We start from the raw sequence: 22229 nt of genomic DNA, 5'->3' as shown, positions 1-22229 counted from the left end.
ATGATACACAGAAATTGCATCCGAATTTAATCCAAATGGCACAATGCCGACTTAAGTACAAGAGGACTGACACTCTTACTTTCTATGATTTGAACCTCTCCTGTGAGTCCAGTTTTAGATTCTGATGCTTCACTTCAGGTTTACTGTATAACTTGGACCTTCCTATTGACGATGCAACACAGAAATTGCATCCGATTTTAAAACAAATAGCACAATGCCGACTAACGTACAGGAGGACTGACACTCTAGCTTTCTATGATTTGAACCTCTCCTGTGAGTCCAGTTTTAGATTCCGATGCTTCACTTCAGGTTTACTGTATCCCTTGGACCATCTTATTGACGATGAAACACAGAAATTGCATCCGAATTTAATACAAAAATCACAATGCCGCCTTAAGTACAACAGGACTGAGACTCTAACTTTCTATGATTTGAACCTCTCCTGTGAGTCCAGTTAGATTCCGATGCTTCACTGTAGGTTTACTGTATCCCTTGGACCTTCTTATTGGCTATGAAAGACAGAAATTGCATCCGAATTTAATACAAAAGGCACAATGCCGACTTAAGTACAAGAGGACTGACACTCTAACATTCTATGATTTGAACCTCTCCTGTCAGTCCAGTTTTAGATTCCGATGCTTCACTTCAGGTTTACTTTTTCCCTTGGACCTGCTTATTGACGATGAAACACAGAAATTGCATCCGAATTTAAAACAAAAGGCACAATGCCGACTTAAGTACAAGAGGACTGACACCCTAACTTTCTATGATTTGAACCTCTCCTGTGAGTCCTGTTTTAAGTTCCGATGCTTCACTTCAGGTTTACTGTATACCTTGGACCTTCTTATTGACGATGAAACACAGAAATTGCATCCGAATTTAATACAAATGGCACAATGCCGACTTAAGTACAAGAGGAATGACACTCTAACTTTCTATGATTTGAACCTCGCCTGTGAGTCCAGTTTTAGATTCCGATGCTTCACTTCAGGTTTAGTGTATCCGTTGGACATTCTTATTGACGATGAAACACAGAAATTGCATCCGAATTTAATACAAAAGGTACAATGCCGACCCAAGTACGAGAGGACTAACACTCTGACTTTCTATGATTTGATCCTGTCCTGTGAGTCCAGTTTTAGATTCCGATGCTTCACTTCAGGTTTACTGTATCCCTTGGACCTTCTTATTGACGATGTAACACAGAAATTGCATGCGAATTTAATACAAAAATCACAATGCCGACTTAAGTACAACAGGACTGACACTCTAACTTTCTATGATTTGAACCTCTCCTGTGAGTCCAGTTTCAGATTCCGATGCCTCACTTCAGGTTTACTGTTTCCCTTGGACCTTCTTATTGACGATGAAACACAGAAATTGCATCCGAATTTAAAACAAAAGGCACAATGCCGACTTAAGTACAAGAGGACTGACACTCTAACTTTCAATGATTTGGACCTCTCCTTTGAGCCCAGTTTTAGATTCCGATGCTTCACTTGAGGTTTACTGTGTACCTTGAACCTTCTTATTGACGATGAAGCACAGAAATTGCATCCGAATTTATTACAAAAGGCACAATGCCGACTTAAGTACAAGAGGAGTGACACTCAAAATTTATATGATTTCAACCTATCCCGTGAGTCCAGTTTTAGTTTCCGATGCTTCACTTCAGATTTACTGTATCCCTTGGTCCTTCTTATTGACGATGAAACACAGAAATTGCATCGGAATTTAATACAAAAGGCACAATGCCGACTTAGGTACATGAGGACTGACACTCTAACATTCTATGATTTGAACCTCTCCTGTAAATCCTGTTTTAGAGTCCGATGCTTCACTTCAGGTTTACTGTATACCTTGGACCTTCTTATTGACGATGAAACACAGAAATTGCATCCGAATTTAATACAAAAAGCACAATGCCGACTTAGGTACAAGAGGACTGACACTCTAACTTTCTATGATTTGAACCTCTACTGATGTGTCCAGTTTTATATTCCGATGCTTCACTTCAGGTTTACTGTATACCTTGGACCTTCATATTGACGATGAAACACAGAAATTGCATCCGAATTTAATACAAAAGGCACAATGCCGACTTAAGTACAAGAGGACTGACACTCTAACTTTCTATGATTTGAACCTCTCCTGTGAGTCCAGTTTTAGATTCCGATGACTCACTTCCGGTTTACAGTATCCCTTAAACCTTCCTATTGACGATGAAACACAGATATTGCATCCTAATTTAATACAAAAGGCACAATGCCGACTTAAGTACATGAGGACTAACACTCTGACTTTCTATGATTTGAACCTGTCCTGTGAGTCCAGATTTAGATTCCGATGCTTCACTTCAGGTTTACTGTATCCCTTGGACCTTCTTATTGACGATGTAACACAGAAATTGCATGCGAATTTAATACAAAAATCACTATGCCGATTTAAGTACAACAGGACTGACACTCTAACTTTCTATGATTTGAACCTCTCCTGTGAGTCCAGTTTTAGATTCCGATGCTTCACTTCAGGTTTACTGTTTCCCTTGGACGTTCTTATTGACGATGAAACACAGAAATTGCATCCGAATTTAAAACAAGAGGCACAATGCCGACTTAAGTAGAAGAGGACTGACACTCTAACTTTCAATGATTTGGACCTCTCCTTTGAGCCCAGTTTTAGATTCCGATGCTTCACTTGAGGTTTACTGTGTACCTTGAACCTTCTTATTGACGATGAAGCACAGAAATTGCATCCGAATTTATTACAAAAGGCACAATGCCGACATAAGTAAAAGAGGAGTGACACTCAAAATTTATATGATTTCAACCTATCCCGTGAGTCCAGTTTTAGTTTCCGATGCTTCACTTCAGTTTTACTGTATCCCTTGGTCCTTCTTATTGACGATGAAACACAGATATTGCATCCTAATTTAATACAAAAGGCACAATGCCGACTTAAGTACATGAGGACTAACACTCTGACTTTCTATGATTTGAACCTGTCCTGTGAGTCCAGATTTAGATTCCGATGCTTCACTTCAGGTTTACTGTATCCCTTGGACCTTCTTGTTGACGATGAAACACAGAAATTGCATCCGAATTTAATACAAAAGGCACAATGCCGACTTAGGTACAATAGGACTGACACTCTAACTCTCTATGATTTGGACCTCTCCTTTGAGCCCAGTTTTAAATTCCGATGCTTCACTTGAGGTTTACTGTATACCTTGAAACTTCTTATTGACGACGAAGCACAGAAATTGCATCCGAATTTATTACAAAAGGCACAATGCCGACTTAAGTACAAGAGGAGTGACACTCAAAATTTCTATGATTTCAACCTATCCCGTTAGTCCAGTTTTAGATTCCGATGCTTCACTTCAGGTTTACTGTATACCATGGACTTTCTTATTGACGATGAAAGACAGAAATTGCATCCGAACTTAATACAAAAGGCACAATGCCGACTTAAGTACAAGAGGACTGACACCCAAACTTTCTATGATTTGAACCTCTCCTGTGAGTCCTGTTTTAAGTTCCGATGCTTCACTTCAGGTTTACTGTATACCTTGGACCTTCTTATTGACGATGAAACACAGAAATTGCATCCGAATTTAATACAAATGGCACAATGCCGACTTAAGTACAAGAGGAATGACACTCTAACTTTCTATGATTTGAACCTCGCCTGTGAGTCCAGTTTTAGATTCCGATGCTTCACTTCAGGTTTACTGTATCCGTTGTACCTTCTTATTGACGATGAAACACAGAAATTGCATCCGAATTTAATACAAAAGGCACAATGCCGACCCAAGTACGAGAGGACTAACGCTCTGACTTTCTCTGATTTGATCCTGTCCTGTGAGTCCAGTTTTAGATTCCGATGCTTCACTTCAGGTTTACTGTATCCCTTGGACCTTCTTATTGACGATGTAACACAGAAATTGCATGCGAATTTAATACAAAAATCACAATGCCGACTTAAGTACAACAGGACTGACACTCTAACTTTCTATGATTTGAACCTCTCCTGTGAGTCCAGTTTCAGATTCCGATGCCTCCTTTCAGGTTTACTGTTTCCCTTGGACCTTCTTATTGACGATGAAACACAGAAATTGCATCCGAATTTAAAACAAAAGGCACAATGCCGACTTAAGTACAAGAGAACTGACACTCTAACTTTCAATGATTTGGACCTCTCCTTTGAGCCCAGTTTTAGATTCCGATGCTTCACTTGAGGTTTACTGTGTACCTTGAACCTTCTTATTGACGATGAAGCACAGAAATTGCATCCGAATTTATTACAAAAGGCACAATGCCGACTTAAGTACAAGAGGAGTGACACTCAAAATTTATATGATTTCAACCTATCCCGTGAGTCCAGTTTTAGTTTCCGATGCTTCACTTCAGATTTACTGTATCCCTTGGTCCTTCTTATTGACGATGAAACACAGAAATTGCATCGGAATTTAATACAAAAGGCACAATGCCGACTTAGGTACATGAGGACTGACACTCTAACATTCTATGATTTGAACCTCTCCTGTAAATCCTGTTTTAGAGTCCGATGCTTCACTTCAGGTTTACTGTATACCTTGGACCTTCTTATTGACGATGAAACACAGAAATTGCATCCGAATTTAATACAAAAAGCACAATGCCGACTTAGGTACAAGAGGACTGACACTCTAACTTTCTATGATTTGAACCTCTACTGATGTGTCCAGTTTTATATTCCGATGCTTCACTTCAGGTTTACTGTATACCTTGGACCTTCATATTGACGATGAAACACAGAAATTGCATCCGAATTTAATACAAAAGGCACAATGCCGACTTAAGTACAAGAGGACTGACACTCTAACTTTCTATGATTTGAACCTCTCCTGTGAGTCCAGTTTTAGATTCCGATGACTCACTTCCGGTTTACAGTATCCCTTAAACCTTCTTATTGACGATGAAACACAGATATTGCATCCTAATTTAATACAAAAGGCACAATGCCGACTTAAGTACATGAGGACTAACACTCTGACTTTCTATGATTTGAACCTGTCCTGTGAGTCCAGATTTAGATTCCGATGCTTCACTTCAGGTTTACTGTATCCCTTGGACCTTCTTATTGACGATGTAACACAGAAATCGCATGCGAATTTAATACAAAAATCACTATGCCGACTTAAGTACAACAGAACTGACACTCTAACTTTCTATGATTTGAACCTCTCCTGTGAGTCCAGTTTTAGATTCCGATGCTTCACTTCAGGTTTACTGTTTCCCTTGGACGTTCTTATTGACGATGAAACACAGAAATTGCATCCGAATTTAAAACAAGAGGCACAATGCCGACTTAAGTACAAGAGGACTGACACTCTAACTTTCAATGATTTGGACCTCTCCTTTGAGCCCAGTTTTAGATTCCGATGCTTCACTTGAGGTTTACTGTGTACCTTGAACCTTCTTATTGACGATGAAGCACAGAAATTGCATCCGAATTTATTACAAAAGGCACAATGCCGACATAAGTACAAGACGAGTGACACTCAAAATTTATATGATTTCAACCTATCCCGTGAGTCCAGTTTTAGTTTCCGATGCTTCACTTCAGTTTTACTGTATCCCTTGGTCCTTCTTATTGACGATGAAACACAGATATTGCATCCTAATTTAATACAAAAGGCACAATGCCGACTTAAGTACATGAGGACTAACACTCTGACTTTCTATGATTTGAACCTGTCCTGTGAGTCCAGATTTAGATTCCGAAGCTTCACTTCAGGTTTACTGTATCCCTTGGACCTTCTTATTGACGATGAAACACAGAAATTGCATCCGAATTTAATACAAAAGGCACAATGCCGACTTAGGTACAATAGGACTGACACTCTAACTCTCTATGATTTGAACCTCTCCTGTGAGTCCAGTTTTAGATTCCGATGCTTCACTACAGGTTTACTGTATACCTTGGACTTTCTTATTGACGATGAAAGACAGAAATTGCAACCGAATTTAATACAAAAGGCACAATGCCGACTTAAGTACAATAGGACTGACACTCTAACTTTCTATGATTTGAACCCCTCCTGTGAGTCCAGCTTTAGATTCCGATGAATCACTTCTGGTTTACTGTATCCCTTAAACCTTATTACTGACGAAGAAACACAGAAATTGCATCTGAATTTAATACAATAGCACAATGCCGCCTTAAGTACAACAGGACTGACACTCTAACTTTCTATGATTTGAACCTCTCCTGTGAGTCCAGTTTTAGATTCCGATGCTTCACTACAGGTTTACTGTATACCTTGGACTTTCTTATTGACGATGAAAGACAGAAATTGCATCCGAATTTAATACAAAAGGCACAATGCCGACTTAAGTACAATAGGACTGACACTCTAACTTTCTATGATTTGAACCTCTCCTGTAGGTCCTGTTTTAAATTCCGATGCTTCACTTCAGGTTTACTGTATACCTTGGACCTTCTTATTGACGATGAAACACAGAAATTGCATCCGAATTTAATACAAATGGCACAATGCCGACTTAAGTACAAGAGGACTGACACTCTACCCTTCTATGATTTGAACCTCTCCTGTGAGTCCAGTTTTAGATTACGATGCTTCACTGCAGGTTTACTGTATCCCTTGGAAATTCTTATTGACGATGAAACACAGAAATTGCATCCGAATTTAATACAAAAGGTACAATGCCGACTTAAGTACAAGAGGACTGACACTCTAACTTTCTATGATTTCAACCTCCCCTGTGTGTCCAGTTTTAAATTCCGATGCTTCACTGCAGGTTTACTGTGTCCCCGGGACCTTCTTATTGACGATGAAACACAAAAATTGCATCCGAATTCAATACAAAAGGCACAATGCCGACTTAAGTAGAAGCGGACTGACACTTTAACTTTCTATGATTTGAACCTCTCCTGTGAGTCCAGTTTTAGATTCCGATGCTTCACTTCAGGTTTACTGGATACCTTGAACCTCCTTATTGACGATGAAACACAGAAATTGCATCCGAATTAAATACAAAAGGCACAATGCCGACTTATGTACAAGAGGACTGACACTCTAACTTTCTATGATTTGAACCTCTCCTGTGAGTCCAGTTTTAGATTCCGACGACTCACTTCCGGTTTACTGTACCCCTTAAACCTTCTTATTGACGAAGAAACACAGAAATTGCATCTGAATTTAATACAATAGCACAATGCCGACTTAAGTACAAGAGGACTGACAATCTAACTTTCTATGATTTGAACCACTCCTGTGAGTCCAGTTTTAGATTCCGATGCTTCACTTAAGGTTTACTGTACACCTTGGACTTTCTTATTGGCGATGGAAGACAGAAATAGCATCCGAATTTAATACAAATGGCACAATGCCGACTTAAGTACAAGAGGACTGACACTCTAACTTTCTATGGTTTGAACCTCTCCTGTGAGTCCAGTTTTAGATTCCGATGCTTCACTTCAGGTTTACTGTATACCTTGGACCTTCTTATTGACGATGATGCACAGAAATTGCATCCGAATTTAATACAAATGGCACAATGCCGACTTAAGTACAAGAGGACTGACACTCTTACTTTCTATGATTTGAACCTTTCCTGTGAGTCCAGTTTTAGATTCTGATGCTTCACTTCAGGTTTACTGTATAACTTGGACCTTCCAATTGACGATGCAACACAGAAATTGCATCCGAACTTAATACAAATAGCACAATGCCGACTAACGTACAGGAGGACTGACACTCTAGCTTTCTATGATTTGAACCTCTCCTGTGAGTCCAGTTTTAGATTCCGATGCTTCACTTCAGGTTTACTGTATCCCTTGGACCATCTTATTGACGATGAAACACAGAAATTGCATCCGAATTTAATACAAAAATCACAATGCCGCCTTAAGTACAACAGGACTGAGACTCTAACTTTCTATGATTTGAACCTCTCCTGTGAGTCCAGTTAGATTCCAATGCTTCACTGTAGGTTTACTGTATCCCTTCGACCTTCTTATTGGCGATGAAACACAGAAATTGCATCCGAATTTAATACAAAATGCACAATGCCGACTTAAGTACAAGAGGACTGACACTCTAACATTCTATGATTTGAACCTCGCCTGTGAGTCCAGTTTTAGATTCCGATGCTTCACTTAAGGTTTACTGTATCCGTTGTACCTTCTTATTGACGATGAAACACAGAAATTGCATCCGAATTTAATACAAAAGGCACAATGCCGACCCAAGTACGAGAGGACTAACACTCTGACTTTCTATGATTTGATCCTGTCCTGTGAGTCCAGTTTTAGATTCCGATGCTTCACTTCAGGTTTACTGTATACCTTGGACCTTCTTATTGACGATGATACACAGAAATTGCATCCGAATTTAATCCAAATGGCACAATGCCGACTTAAGTACAAGAGGACTGACACTCTTACTTTCTATGATTTGAACCTCTCCTGTGAGTCCAGTTTTAGATTCTGATGCTTCACTTCAGGTTTACTGTATAACTTGGACCTTCCTATTGACGATGCAACACAGAAATTGCATCCGAATTTAATTCAAATAGCACAATGCCGACTAACGTACAGGAGGACTGACACTCTAGCTTTCTATGATTTGAACCTCTCCTGTGAGTCCAGTTTTAGATTCCGATGCTTCACTTCAGGTTTACTGTATCCCTTGGACCATCTTATTGACGATGAAACACAGAAATTGCATCCGAATTTAATACAAAAATCAAATGCCGCCTTAAGTACAACAGGACTGAGACTCTAACTTTCTATGATTTGAACCTCTCCTGTGAGTCCAGTTAGATTCCGATGCTTCACTGTAGGTTTACTGTATCCCTTGGACCTTCTTATTGGCTATGAAACACAGAAATTGCATCCGAATTTAATACAAAAGGCACAATGCCGACTTAAGTACAAGAGGACTGACACTCTAACATTCTATGATTTGAACCTCTCCTGTGAGTCCAGTTTTAGATTCCGATGCTTCACTTCAGGTTTACTTTTTCCCTTGGACCTGCTTATTGACGATGAAACACAGAAATTGCATCCGAATTTAAAACAAAAGGCACAATGCCGACATAAGTACAAGAGGACTGACACTCTAACTTTCAATGATTTGGACCTCTCCTTTGAGCCCAGTTTTAGATTCCGATGCTTCACTTGAGGTTTACTGTATACCTTGAAACTTCTTATTGACGACGAAGCACAGAAATTGCATCCGAATTTATTACAAAAGGCACAATGCCGACTTAAGTACAAGAGGAGTGACACTCAAAATTTCTATGATTTCAACCTATCCCGTTAGTCCAGTTTTAGATTCCGATGCTTCACTTCAGGTTTACTGTATACCATGGACTTTCTTATTGACGATGAAAGACAGAAATTGCATCCGAACTTAATACAAAATCCACAATGCCGACTTAAGTACAAGAGGACTGACACCCTAACTTTCTATGATTTGAACCTCTCCTGTGAGTCCTGTTTTAAATTCCGATGCTTCACTTCAGGTTTACTGTATACCTTGGACCTTCTTATTGACGATGAAACACAGAAATTGCATCCGAATTTAATACAAATGGCACAATGCCGACTTAAGTACAAGAGGAATGAAACTCTAACTTTCTATGATTTGAACCTCGCCTGTGAGTCCAGTTTTAGATTCCGATGCTTCACTTCAGGTTTACTGTATCCGTTGTACCTTCTTATTGACGATGAAACACAGAAATTGCATCCGAATTTAATACAAAAGGCACAATGCCGACCCAAGTACGAGAGGACTAACACTCTGACTTTCTATGGTTTGATCCTGTCCTGTGAGTCCAGTTTTAGATTCAGATGCTTCACTTCAGGTTTACTGTATCCCTTGGACCTTCTTATTGACGATGTAACACAGAAATAGCATGCGAATTTAATACAAAAATCACAATACCGACTTAAGTACAACAGGACTGACACTCTAACTTTCTATGATTTGAACCTCTCCTGTGAGTCCAGTTTTAGATTCCGATGCCTCACTTCAGGTTTACTGTTTCCCTTGGACCTTCTTATTGACGATGAAACACAGAAATTGCATCCGAATTTAAAACAAAAGGCACAATGCCGACTTAAGTACAAGAGGACTGACACTCTAACTTTCAATGATTTGGACCTCTCCTTTGAGCCCAGTTTTAGATTCCGATGCTTCACTTGAGGTTTACTGTGTACCTTGAACCTTCTTATTGACGATGAAGCACAGAAATTGCATCCGAATTTATTACAAAAGGCACAATGCCGACTTAAGTACAAGAGGAGTGACACTCAAAATTTATATGATTTCAACCTATCCCGTGAGTCCAGTTTTAGTTTCCGATGCTTCACTTCAGATTTACTGTATACCTTGGACCTTCATATTGACGATGAAACACAGAAATTGCATCCGAATTTAATACAAATGGCACAATGCCGACATAAGTACAAGAGGACTGACACTCTAACTTTCTAAGAAGTGTACCTCTCCTGTGAGTCCAGTTCTAGATTCCGATGCTTCACTTCAGGTTTACTGTATGCCATGGACCTTCTTATTGACGATGAAACACAGATATTGCATCCGAAATCAATACAAATGGCACAATGCCGACTTAAGTACAAGAGCACAGACACTCTAACTTTCTATGATTTGAACCTCTCCTGTGAGTCCTGTTTTAGATTCCGATGCTTCACTTCAGGTTTACTGTCTCCCTTGGTCCTTCTTACTGAAGATGAAACACAGAAATTGCATCCGAATCGAATACAAAATGCACAATGCCGACATAAGTACAAGAGGACTGACAATTTAACATTCTATGATTTGAACCTCTCCTGTGAGTCCTGTTTTTGATTCCGATGCTTCACTTTAGGTTTACTGTATACCTTGGACCTTCTAAATGACGATGAAACACAGAAATTGCATCCGAATTTAATACAAAAGGCACAATGCCGACTTATGTACAAGAGGACTGACACTCTAACTTTCTGTGATTTGAACCTCTCCTGTGAGTCCAGTTTTAGATTCCGATGACTCACTTCCGGTTTACAGTATCCCTTAAACCTTCTTATTGACGATGAAACACAGATATTGCATCCTAATTTAATACAAAAGGCACAATGCCGACTTAAGTACATGAGGACTAACACTCTGACTTTCTATGATTTGAACCTGTCCTGTGAGTCCAGATTTAGATTCCGATGCTTCACTTCTGGTTTACTGTATCCCTTGGACCTTCTTATTGACGATGTAACACAGAAATTGCATGCGAACTTAATACAAAAATCACTATGCCGACTTAAGTACAACAGGACTGACACTCTAACTCTCTATGTTTTGAACCCCTCCTGTGAGTCCAGTTTTAGATTCCGATGCTTCACTTCAGGTTTACTGTTTCCCTTGGACGTTCTTATTGACGATGAAACACAGAAATTGCATCCGAATTTAAAACAAGAGGCACAATGCCGACTTAAGTACAAGAGGACTGACACTCTAACTTTCAATGATTTGGACCTCTCCTTTGAGCCCAGTTTTAGATTCCGATGCTTCACTTGAGGTTTACTGTGTACCTTGAACCTTCTTATTGACGATGAAGCACAGAAATTGCATCCGAATTTATTACAAAGGCACAATGCCGACATAAGTACAAGAGGAGTGACACTCAAAATTTATATGATTTCAACCTATCCCGTGAGTCCAGTTTTAGTTTCCGATGCTTCACTTCAGTTTTACTGTATCCCTTGGTCCTTCTTATTGACGATGAAACACAGAAATTGCATCCGAATTTAATACAAAAGGCACAATGCCGACTTAGGTACATGAGGACTGACACTCTAACATTCTATGATTTGAACCTCTCCTGTGAATCCTGTTTTTGAGTCCGATGCTTCACTTCAGGTTTACTGTATACCTTGGACCTTCTTATTGACGATGAAACACAGAAATTGCATCCGAATTTAATACAAAAGGCACAATGCCGACTTAGGTACAAGAGGACTGACACTCTAACTTACTATGATTTGAACCTCTACTGATGTGTCCAGTTTTATATTCCGATGCTTCACTTCAGGTTTACTGTATACCTTTGACCTTCATATTGACGATGAAACACAGAAATTGCATCCGAAATGAATACTAATGGCACAATGCCGACTTAAGAACAAGAGGTTGGACACTCTAACTTTCTATGATTTGAACCACTCCTGTGAGTCCAGTTTTAGATTCCAATGCTTCACTTCAGGTTTACTGTAACCTTTGGACCTTCGTATAGACGATAAAACACAGAAATTGCATCCGAATTTAATACAAATGGCACAATGCCGACTTAAGTACAAGGGGACTGACACTCTAACTTTCTATGATTTGAACCTCCCCTGTGAGTCCAGTATTAGATTCCGATGACTCACTTCCGGTTCACGGTATCCCTTAAACCTGCTTATTGACGGTGAATCACAGAAATTGCATCCAAATTTAATACAAAAGCACAATGCCGACTTAAGTACAAGAGGACTGACACACTAACCTTCTATGATTTGAACCTCTCCTGTGAGTCCTGTTTTAGATTCCGAAGCTTCACTTCAGGTTTACTGTATACCTTGGACCTTCTTATTGACGATGAAACACAGAAATTGAATCCGAATTTAATACAAATGGCACAATGCCGACTTAAGTACAAGAGGACTGACACTCTAGCTTTCTATGATTTGAACCTCTCCTGTGAGTCCACTTTTAGATTCCGATGCTTCACTTCAGGTTTACTGTATACCTTGGACCTTCCTATTGACGATGCAACACAGAAATTGCATCCGTATTTAATACAAATAGCACAATGCCGACTTACGTACATTAGGACTGATACTCTAACTTTCTATGATTTGAACCTATCCTGTGAGTCCAGTTTTAGATTCCGATGCTTCACTGCAGGTTTACTGTATCCCTTGGACCTTCTTATTGACGATGAAACATAGAAATTGCATCAGAATTTAATACAAAACGCACAATGCCGACTTAAGTAGAAGAGGACTGACAGTCTAACTTTCTATGATTTGAACCCCTCCTGTGAGTCCAGTTTTAGATTCCGATGCTTCACTTCAGGTTTACTGTAAACTTTGGACCTTCTTATTGCCGATGAAACACAGAAATTTCATCCGAATTTAATACAAATAGCACAATGCCGACTTAAGTACAAGAGGACTGTCACTCTATCTTTCTATGATTTGAACCACTCCTGCGAGTCCTGTTTTAGATTCCGATGCTTCACTTCTGGTTTACTGTATGCAATGGACCTTCTTATTGACGATGAAACACAGATATTGCATCCGAAATCAATACAAATGGCACAATGCCGACTTAAGTACAAGAGCACAGACACTCTAACTTTCTATGATTTCAACCTCTCCTGTGAGTCCTGTTTTAGATTCCGATGCTTCACTTCAGGTTTACTGTCTCCCTTGGTCCTTCTTACTGAAGATGAAACACAGAAATTGCATCCGAATCGAATACAAAATGCACAATGCCGACATAAGTACAAGAGGACTGACAATTTAACATTCTATGATTTGAACCTCTCCTGTGAGTCCTGTTTTTGATTCCGATGCTTCACTTTAGGTTTACTGTATACCTTGGACCTTCTAAATGACGATGAAACACAGAAATTGCATCCGAATTTAATACAAAAGGCACAATGCCGACTTATGTACAAGAGGACTGACACTCTAACTTTCTGTGATTTGAACCTCTCCTGTGAGTCCAGCTTTAGATTCCGATGAATCACTTCCGGTTTACTGTATCCCTTAAAACTTATTACTGACGAAGAAACACAGAAATTGCATCTGAATTTAATACAATAGCACAATGCCGCCTTAAGTACAACAGAACTGACACTCTAACTTTCTATGATTTGAACCTCTCCTGTGAGTCCAGTTTTAGATTCCGATGCTTCACTACAGGTTTACTGTATACCTTGGACTTTCTTATTGACGATGAAAGACAGAAATTGCATCCGAATTTAATACAAAAGGCACAATGCCGACTTAAGTACAATAGGACTGACACTCTAACTTTCTATGATTTGAACCTCTCCTGTGAGTCCTGTTTTAAATTCCGATGCTTCACTTCAGGTTTACTGTATACCTTGGACCTTCTTATTGACGATGAAACACAGAAATTGCATCCGAATTTAATACAAATGGCACAATGCCGACTTAAGTACAACAGGACTGACACTCTAACTTTCTATGATTTGAACCCCTCCTGTGAGTCCAGTTTTAGATTCCGATGCTTCACTTCAGGTTTACTGTTTCCCTTGGACGTTCTTATTGACGATGAAACACAGAAATTGCATCCGAATTTAAAACAAGAGGCACAATGCCGACTTAAGTACAAGAGGACTGACACTCTAACTTTCAATGATTTGGACCTCTCCTTTGAGCCCAGTTTTAGATTCCGATGCTTCACTTGAGGTTTACTGTGTACCTTGAACCTTCTTATTGACGATGAAGCACAGAAATTGCATCCGAATTTATTACAAAGGCACAATGCCGACATAAGTACAAGAGGAGTGACACTCAAAATTTATATGATTTCAACCTATCCCGTGAGTCCAGTTTTAGTTTCCGATGCTTCACTTCAGTTTTACTGTATCCCTTGGTCCTTCTTATTGACGATGAAACACAGAAATTGCATCCGAATTTAATACAAAAGGCACAATGCCGACTTAGGTACATGAGGACTGACACTCTAACATTCTATGATTTGAACCTCTCCTGTGAATCCTGTTTTTGAGTCCGATGCTTCACTTCAGGTTTACTGTATACCTTGGACCATCTTATTGACGATGAAACACAGAAATTGCATCCGAATTTAATACAAAAGGCACAATGCCGACTTAGGTACAAGAGGACTGACACTCTAACTTACTATGATTTGAACCTCTACTGATGTGTCCAGTTTTATATTCCGATGCTTCACTTCAGGTTTACTGTATACCTTTGACCTTCATATTGACGATGAAACACAGAAATTGCATCCGAAATGAATACTAATGGCACAATGCCGACTTAAGAACAAGAGGTTGGACACTCTAACTTTCTATGATTTGAACCACTCCTGTGAGTCCAGTTTTAGATTCCAATGCTTCACTTCAGGTTTACTGTAACCTTTGGACCTTCGTATAGACGATAAAACACAGAATTTGCATCCGAATTTAATACAAATGGCACAATGCCGACTTAAGTACAAGGGGACTGACACTCTAACTTTCTATGATTTGAACCTCCCCTGTGAGTCCAGTATTAGATTCCGATGACTCACTTCCGGTTTACGGTATCCCTTAAACCTGCTTATTGACGGTGAATCACAGAAATTGCATCCAAATTTAATACAAAAGCACAATGCCGACTTAAGTACAAGAGGACTGACACACTAACCTTCTATGATTTGAACCTCTCCTGTGAGTCCTGTTTTAGATTCCGAAGCTTCACTTCAGGTTTACTGTATACCTTGGACCTTCTTATTGACGATGAAACACAGAAATTGAATCCGAATTTAATACAAATGGCACAATGCCGACTTAAGTACAAGAGGACTGACACTCTAGCTTTCTATGATTTGAACCTCTCCTGTGAGTCCACTTTTAGATTCCGATGCTTCACTTCAGGTTTACTGTATACCTTGGACCTTCCTATTGACGATGCAACACAGAAATTGCATCCGTATTTAATACAAATAGCACAATGCCGACTTACGTACAGGAGGACTGATACTCTAACTTTCTATGATTTGAACCTCTCCTGTGAGTCCAGTTTTAGATTCCGATGCTTCACTGCAGGTTTACTGTATCCCTTGGACCTTCTTATTGACGATGAAACATAGAAATTGCATCAGAATTTAATACAAAACGCACAATGCCGACTTAAGTAGAAGAGGACTGACAGTCTAACTTTCTATGATTTGATCCCCTCCTGTGAGTCCAGTTTTAGATTCCGATGCTTCACTTCAGGTTTACTGTAAACTTTGGACCTTCTTATTGCCGATGAAACACAGAAATTTCATCCGAATTTAATACAAATAGCACAATGCCGAGTTAAGTACAAGAGGACTGTCACTCTATCTTTCTATGATTTGAACCTCTCCTGTGAGTCCTGTTTTTGATTCCGATGCTTCACTTTAGGTTTACTGTATACCTTGGACCTTCTAATTGACGATGAAACACAGAAATTGCATCCGAATTTAATACAAAAGGCACAATGCCGACATATGTACAAGAGGACTGACACTCTAACTTTCTGTGATTTGAACCTCTCCTGTGAGTCCAGCTTTAGATTCCGATGAATCACTTCCGGTTTACTGTATCCCTTAAAACTTATTACTGACGAAGAAACACAGAAATTGCATCTGAATTTAATACAATAGCACAATGCCGCCTTAAGTACAACAGAACTGACACTCTAACTTTCTATGATTTGAACCTCTCCTGTGAGTCCAGTTTAGATTCCGATGCTTCACTACAGGTTTACTGTATACCTTGGACTTTCTTATTGACGATGAAAGACAGAAATTGCATCCGAATTTAATACAAAAGGCACAATGCCGACTTAAGTACAATAGGACTGACACTCTAACTTTCTATGATTTGAACCTCTCCTGTGAGTCCTGTTTTAAATTCCGATGCTTCACTTCAGGTTTACTGTATACCTTGGACCTTCATATTGACGATGAAACACAGAAATTGCATCCGAATTTAATACAAATGGCACAATGCCGACTTAAGTACAAGAGGACTGACACTCTACCCTTCTATGATTTGAACCTCTCCTGTGAGTCCAGTTTTAGATTACGATGCTTCACTGCAGGTTTACTGTATCCCTTGGACATTCTTATTGACGATGAAACACAGAAATTGCATCCGAATATAATACAAAAGGTACAATGCCGACTTAAGTACAAGAGGACTGACACTCTAACTTTCTATGATTTCAACCTCCCCTGTGAGTCCAGTTTTAAATTCCGATGCTTCACTGCAGGTTTACTGTGTCCCGTGGACCTTCTTATTGACGATGAAACACAAAAATTGCATCCGAATTCAATACAAAAGGCACAATGCCGACTTAAGTAGAAGCGGACTGACACTTTAACTTTCTATGATTTGAACCTCTCCTGTGAGTCCAGTTTTAGATTCCGATGCTTCACTTCAGGTTTACTGGATACCTTGGACCTCCTTATTGACGATGAAACACAGAAATTGCATCCGAATTAAATACAAAAGGCACAATGCCGACTTATGTACAAGAGGACTGACACTCTAACTTTCTATGATTTGAACCTCTCCTGTGAGTCCAGTTTTAGATTCCGACGACTCACTTCCGGTTTACTGTACCCCTTAAACCTTCTTATTGACGAAGAAACACAGAAATTGCATCTGAATTTAATACAATAGCACAATGCCGACTTAAGTACAAGAGGACTGACACTCTAACTTTCTATGATTTGAACCACTCCTGTGAGTCCAGTTTTAGATTCCGATGCTTCACTTAAGGTTTACTGTATACCTTGGACTTTCTTATTGACGATGGAAGACAGAAATTGCATCCGACTTTAATACAAAAGGCACAATGCCGACTTAAGTACAAGAGGACTGACACTCTAACTTTCTATGATTTGAACCTCTCCTGTGAGTCCTGTTTTAAATTCCGATGCTTCACTTCAGGTTTACTGTATACCTTGACCTTCTTATTGACGATGAAACACAGAAATTGCATCCGAATTTAATACAAATGGCATAATGCCGACTTAAGTACAAGAGGACTGACACTCTAACTTTCTATGATTTGAACCTCACCTGTGAGTCCAGTTTTAGATTCCGATGCTTCACTTCAGGTTTACTGTATACCTTGGACCTTCTTATTGACGATGATACACAGAAATTGCATCCGAATTTAATACAAATGGCACAATGCCGACTTAAGTACAAGAGGACTGACACTCTTACTTTCTATGATTTGAATCTCTCCTGTGAGTCCAGTTTTAGTTTCCGATGCTGCACTGCAGGTTTACTGTATCCCTTGGACCTTCTTATTGCCGATGAATTACAGACATTGCATCCGAATTCAAAACAAAAGGCGCAATGCCGACTTAAGTACAAGCGGTGTGACACTTTAACTTTCTATGATTTGAACCTCTCCTGTGAGTCCAGTTTTAGAATCCGATGCTTCACTTCAGGTTTACTGTATCCCTTGGACCTTCTTATTGACGATGAAACACAGAAATTGCATACGAATTTAATACAAAAGGCACAATGCCAACTTAAGTACAAGAGGACTGACACTCTAACTTCCTATGATTTGAACCTGTCCTGTGAGTCCAGTTTTAGATTCCGATGACTCACTTCCGGTTTACTGTATCCCTTAAACCTTCTTATTGACGAAGAAACACAGAAATTGCATCTGAATTTAATACAATAGCACAATGCCGACTTAAGTACAAGAGGACTGACACTCTAACTTTCTATGATTTGAACCTCTCCTGTGAGTCCAGTTTTAGATTCTGTTGCTTCACATCAGGTTTACTGTATCCCTTGGACCTTCTTACTGACGATGAAACACAGAAATTGCTTCTGAATTTAGTACAAAAGGCACAATGCCGACTTAAGTAAAAGAGGACTGACACTCTAACTTTCTATGATTTGAACCTCTCCTGTGAGTCCAGTTTTAGATTCCGATGCTTCACTTCAGGTTTACTGTTTACCGTGGACCTTCTTATCAATGATGAAACACAGAAATTGCATCCGAATTTAATACAAAAAAGGACAATGCCGACTTAAGTACAAGAGGACTGTCACTCTAACTTTCTATGATCTGAACCTCTCCTGTGAGTCCAGTTTTAGATTCCCATGTCTCACTTCAGGATTACTGTATCCTTTGGACCTTCATATTGACGATGAAACACAGAAATTGCAAATGAATTTAGTACAAAAGCACAATGCCGACTTAAGTACAAGAGGACTGACACTCTAACTTTCTATGATTTGAACCTCTCCTGTGAGCCCAATTTTTTAATTCAGATGCTTCACTTCATGTTTACTGTATCCCTTGGACCTTCCTATTGACGATGAAACACAGAAATTTCATTCGAATTTAATACAAAAGGCACAATGCGCGACTTAAGTACAAGGGGATTGACACTCTAATTTTCTATGATTTGAACCTCTCCTGTAAGTCCAGTTTTGGATTACGATGCTTCACTTCAGGTTATTGTATACCTTAGACCTTCTTATTGACGATGAAACACAGAAATTGCATCTGAATTTAATACAAAAAAGCACAATGCCGACTTAAGTACAAGAGGACAGACTCTCTAACTTTCTATGATTTGAACCCCTTCCGTGAGTCCAGTTTTAGATTCCGATGCTTCACTTCAGGTTCACTGTATACTTTGGACCTTCTTACTGACGATGAAACACAGAAATTGCATCCGAATTTAATACAAAAGGCACAATGCCGACTTAAGTACAGGAGGACTAACACTCTAACTGACTATGATTTGAACCGCTCCTGTGAGTCCAGATTTGGATTCCGATGCTACACTTCAGGTTTACTGTATCCCTTGGACCTCCTTATTGACGATGAAACACAGAAATTGCATCCGAATTTAATACAAAAAAGCACAATGCCGACTTAAGTAGAAGAGGACAGACACTCTAACTTTCAATGATTTGAACCTCTCCTGTGAGTCCAGTTTTGGATTCCGACGCTTCACTTCAAGTTTACTGTATCCCTTGGGCCTTCTTTTTGACGATTAAACACAGAAATTGCATCCGAATATAATACAAAAGGCACAATGCTGACTTAAGTACAAGAGGACTGACACTCTAAATTTCTATGATTTGAACCTCTCCTCTGAGTCCACTTTTTGATTCCGATGCTTCACTTCATGTTTACTGTATCCCTTGGACCTTCTTATTGACGATGAAAGACAGAAATTGCATCCGAATTTAATACAAAAGGCACAATGCCGAATTAAGTACGAGATGACTGACACTCTCACTTTCAATGTTTTGAACCTCTCCTGTGAGTCTACTTTTAGATTCCGATGCTATACTTCAGGTTTACTGAATACCTTCGACATTCCTATTGACGATGAAACACAGAAATTGCATCCGAATTTAATACAAAAGGCACAATGCCGACTGAAGTACAAGACGAATGACACTCTCACTTTCTATGATTTGAACCTCTCCTGTGAGTCCAGTTTTAGATTCCGATGCTTCACTTAAGGTTTACTGTATCCCTTGGACCGTCTTATTGACGATGAAACACTGAAATTGCATCCGAAATTAATACAAAAGGCACAATGCCGACTTAAGTACAAGAGGACTGTTACTCTAACTTTCTATTATTAGAACCTCTCCTGTGAGTCCACTTTTAGATTCCGATGCTTCACTTCAGGTTACTGTATACCTTGGACCTTCTTATTGGCGATGACACACAGAAATTGCATCTGAAATTAATACAATAGGCACAATGCCGACTTAAGTACAAGAGGACTGACACTCTAACTTCCTATGATTTAAACCTCTCCTGTGAGTCCAGTTTTAGAGTCGGATGTTTCACTTCCGGTTTACTGTATCGCCTGGACCTTCTTATTGACGATGAAACACAGAAATTGCATCCGAATATTATACAAAAGGCACAATGCCGACTTAAGTGCGAGAGGACTGACACTCTAACTTTCTATGATTTGAAGCACTCCTGTGAGTCAAGTTTTTGATTCCGATGCTTCCCTTCAAGTTTACTGTATCCCTTGGACCTTCCTATTGATGATGAAACACAGAAATTTCATCCGAATTTAATACAAATTCACAATGCGCCACTTAAGTACAAGGGGACTGACACTCTAATTTTCTATGATTTGAACCTCTCCTGTGAGTCCAGTTTTAGATTCCGATGCTTCACTTCGGGTTTACTGTATACCTTGGACCTTCTTATTGACGATGAAGCAAAGAAATTGCATCCGAATTTAACACCAAAGGCACAATGCCGACTAAAGTACAAGAGGTCTGACACTCTAACTTTCTACTATTAGAACCTTTCCTGTTAGTCCACTTATAGATTCCGATCCTTCACTTCAGGTTACTGTATACCTTGGACCTTCTTTTTGACGATGAAACACAGAAATTGCATCTGAATTTAATACAAAAGGCACAATGCCGACTTAAGTACAAGTGGACTGACACTCAAACTTTCTATGATTAGAACCTCTTTTAAGAGTCCAGTTTTACATTCCGATGCTTCACTTCAGGTTTACTGTATACCTTGGACCTTCTTATTGACGATGAAACACAGAAATTGAAGCTGAATTTAATACAAAAGGCACAATGACGACTTAAGTAGAAGAGGACTGACACTCTAAATTTCTATGATTTGAACCTCTCGTGTAAGTCCAGTTTTAGGTTCCGATGCTTCACTTCAGTTTTACTGTATCCCTTGGACCTTCTTATTGACGATGAAACACAGATATTGCATCCGAATTTAATACAAAAGGCACAATGCCGACTTAAGTCCAAGAGGACAGACTCTCTAACTTTCTATGATTTGAACCCCTCCCGTGAGTCCAGTTTTAGATTCCGATGCTTCACTTCAGGTTTACTGTATACTTTGGACCTTCTTATTGACGATGAAACACAGAAATTGCATCCGAATTTAATACAAAAGGCACAATGCCGACTTAAGTACAAGAGGACTGACACTCTAACTTTCTATGATTTGAACCTCTCCTGTGAGTCCAGATTTGGATTCCGATGCTACACTTCAGGTTTACTGTACCCCTTGGACCTCCTTATTGACGATGAAACACAGAAATTACATCCGAATTTAATACAAAAAAGCACAATGTCGACTTAAGTACAAGAGGACTGACACTCAAACTTTCTATGATTTGAACCTCTTCTGTGAGTCCAGTTTTTGATGCCGACGCTTCACTTCAAGTTTACTGTATCCCTTGGGCCTTCTTATTGACGATGAAACACAGAAATTGCATCCGAATTTAATACAAAAGGCACAATGCTGACTTAAGTACACGAGGACTGTCACTCTAACTTCCTATGATTTGAACCTCTCCTGTGAGTCCAGTTTTAGATTCCCATGTCTCACTTCAGGATTACTGTATCTTTTGGACCTTCATATTGACGCTGAAACACAGA

The sequence above is a fragment of the Schistocerca serialis genome, chromosome 4 (assembly GCF_023864345.2).
Source record: "Schistocerca serialis cubense isolate TAMUIC-IGC-003099 chromosome 4, iqSchSeri2.2, whole genome shotgun sequence".
In the NCBI taxonomy this organism is placed as follows: Eukaryota; Metazoa; Arthropoda; class Insecta; order Orthoptera; family Acrididae; genus Schistocerca; species Schistocerca serialis.
Note: the sequence above shows the minus strand (reverse complement) of the source record.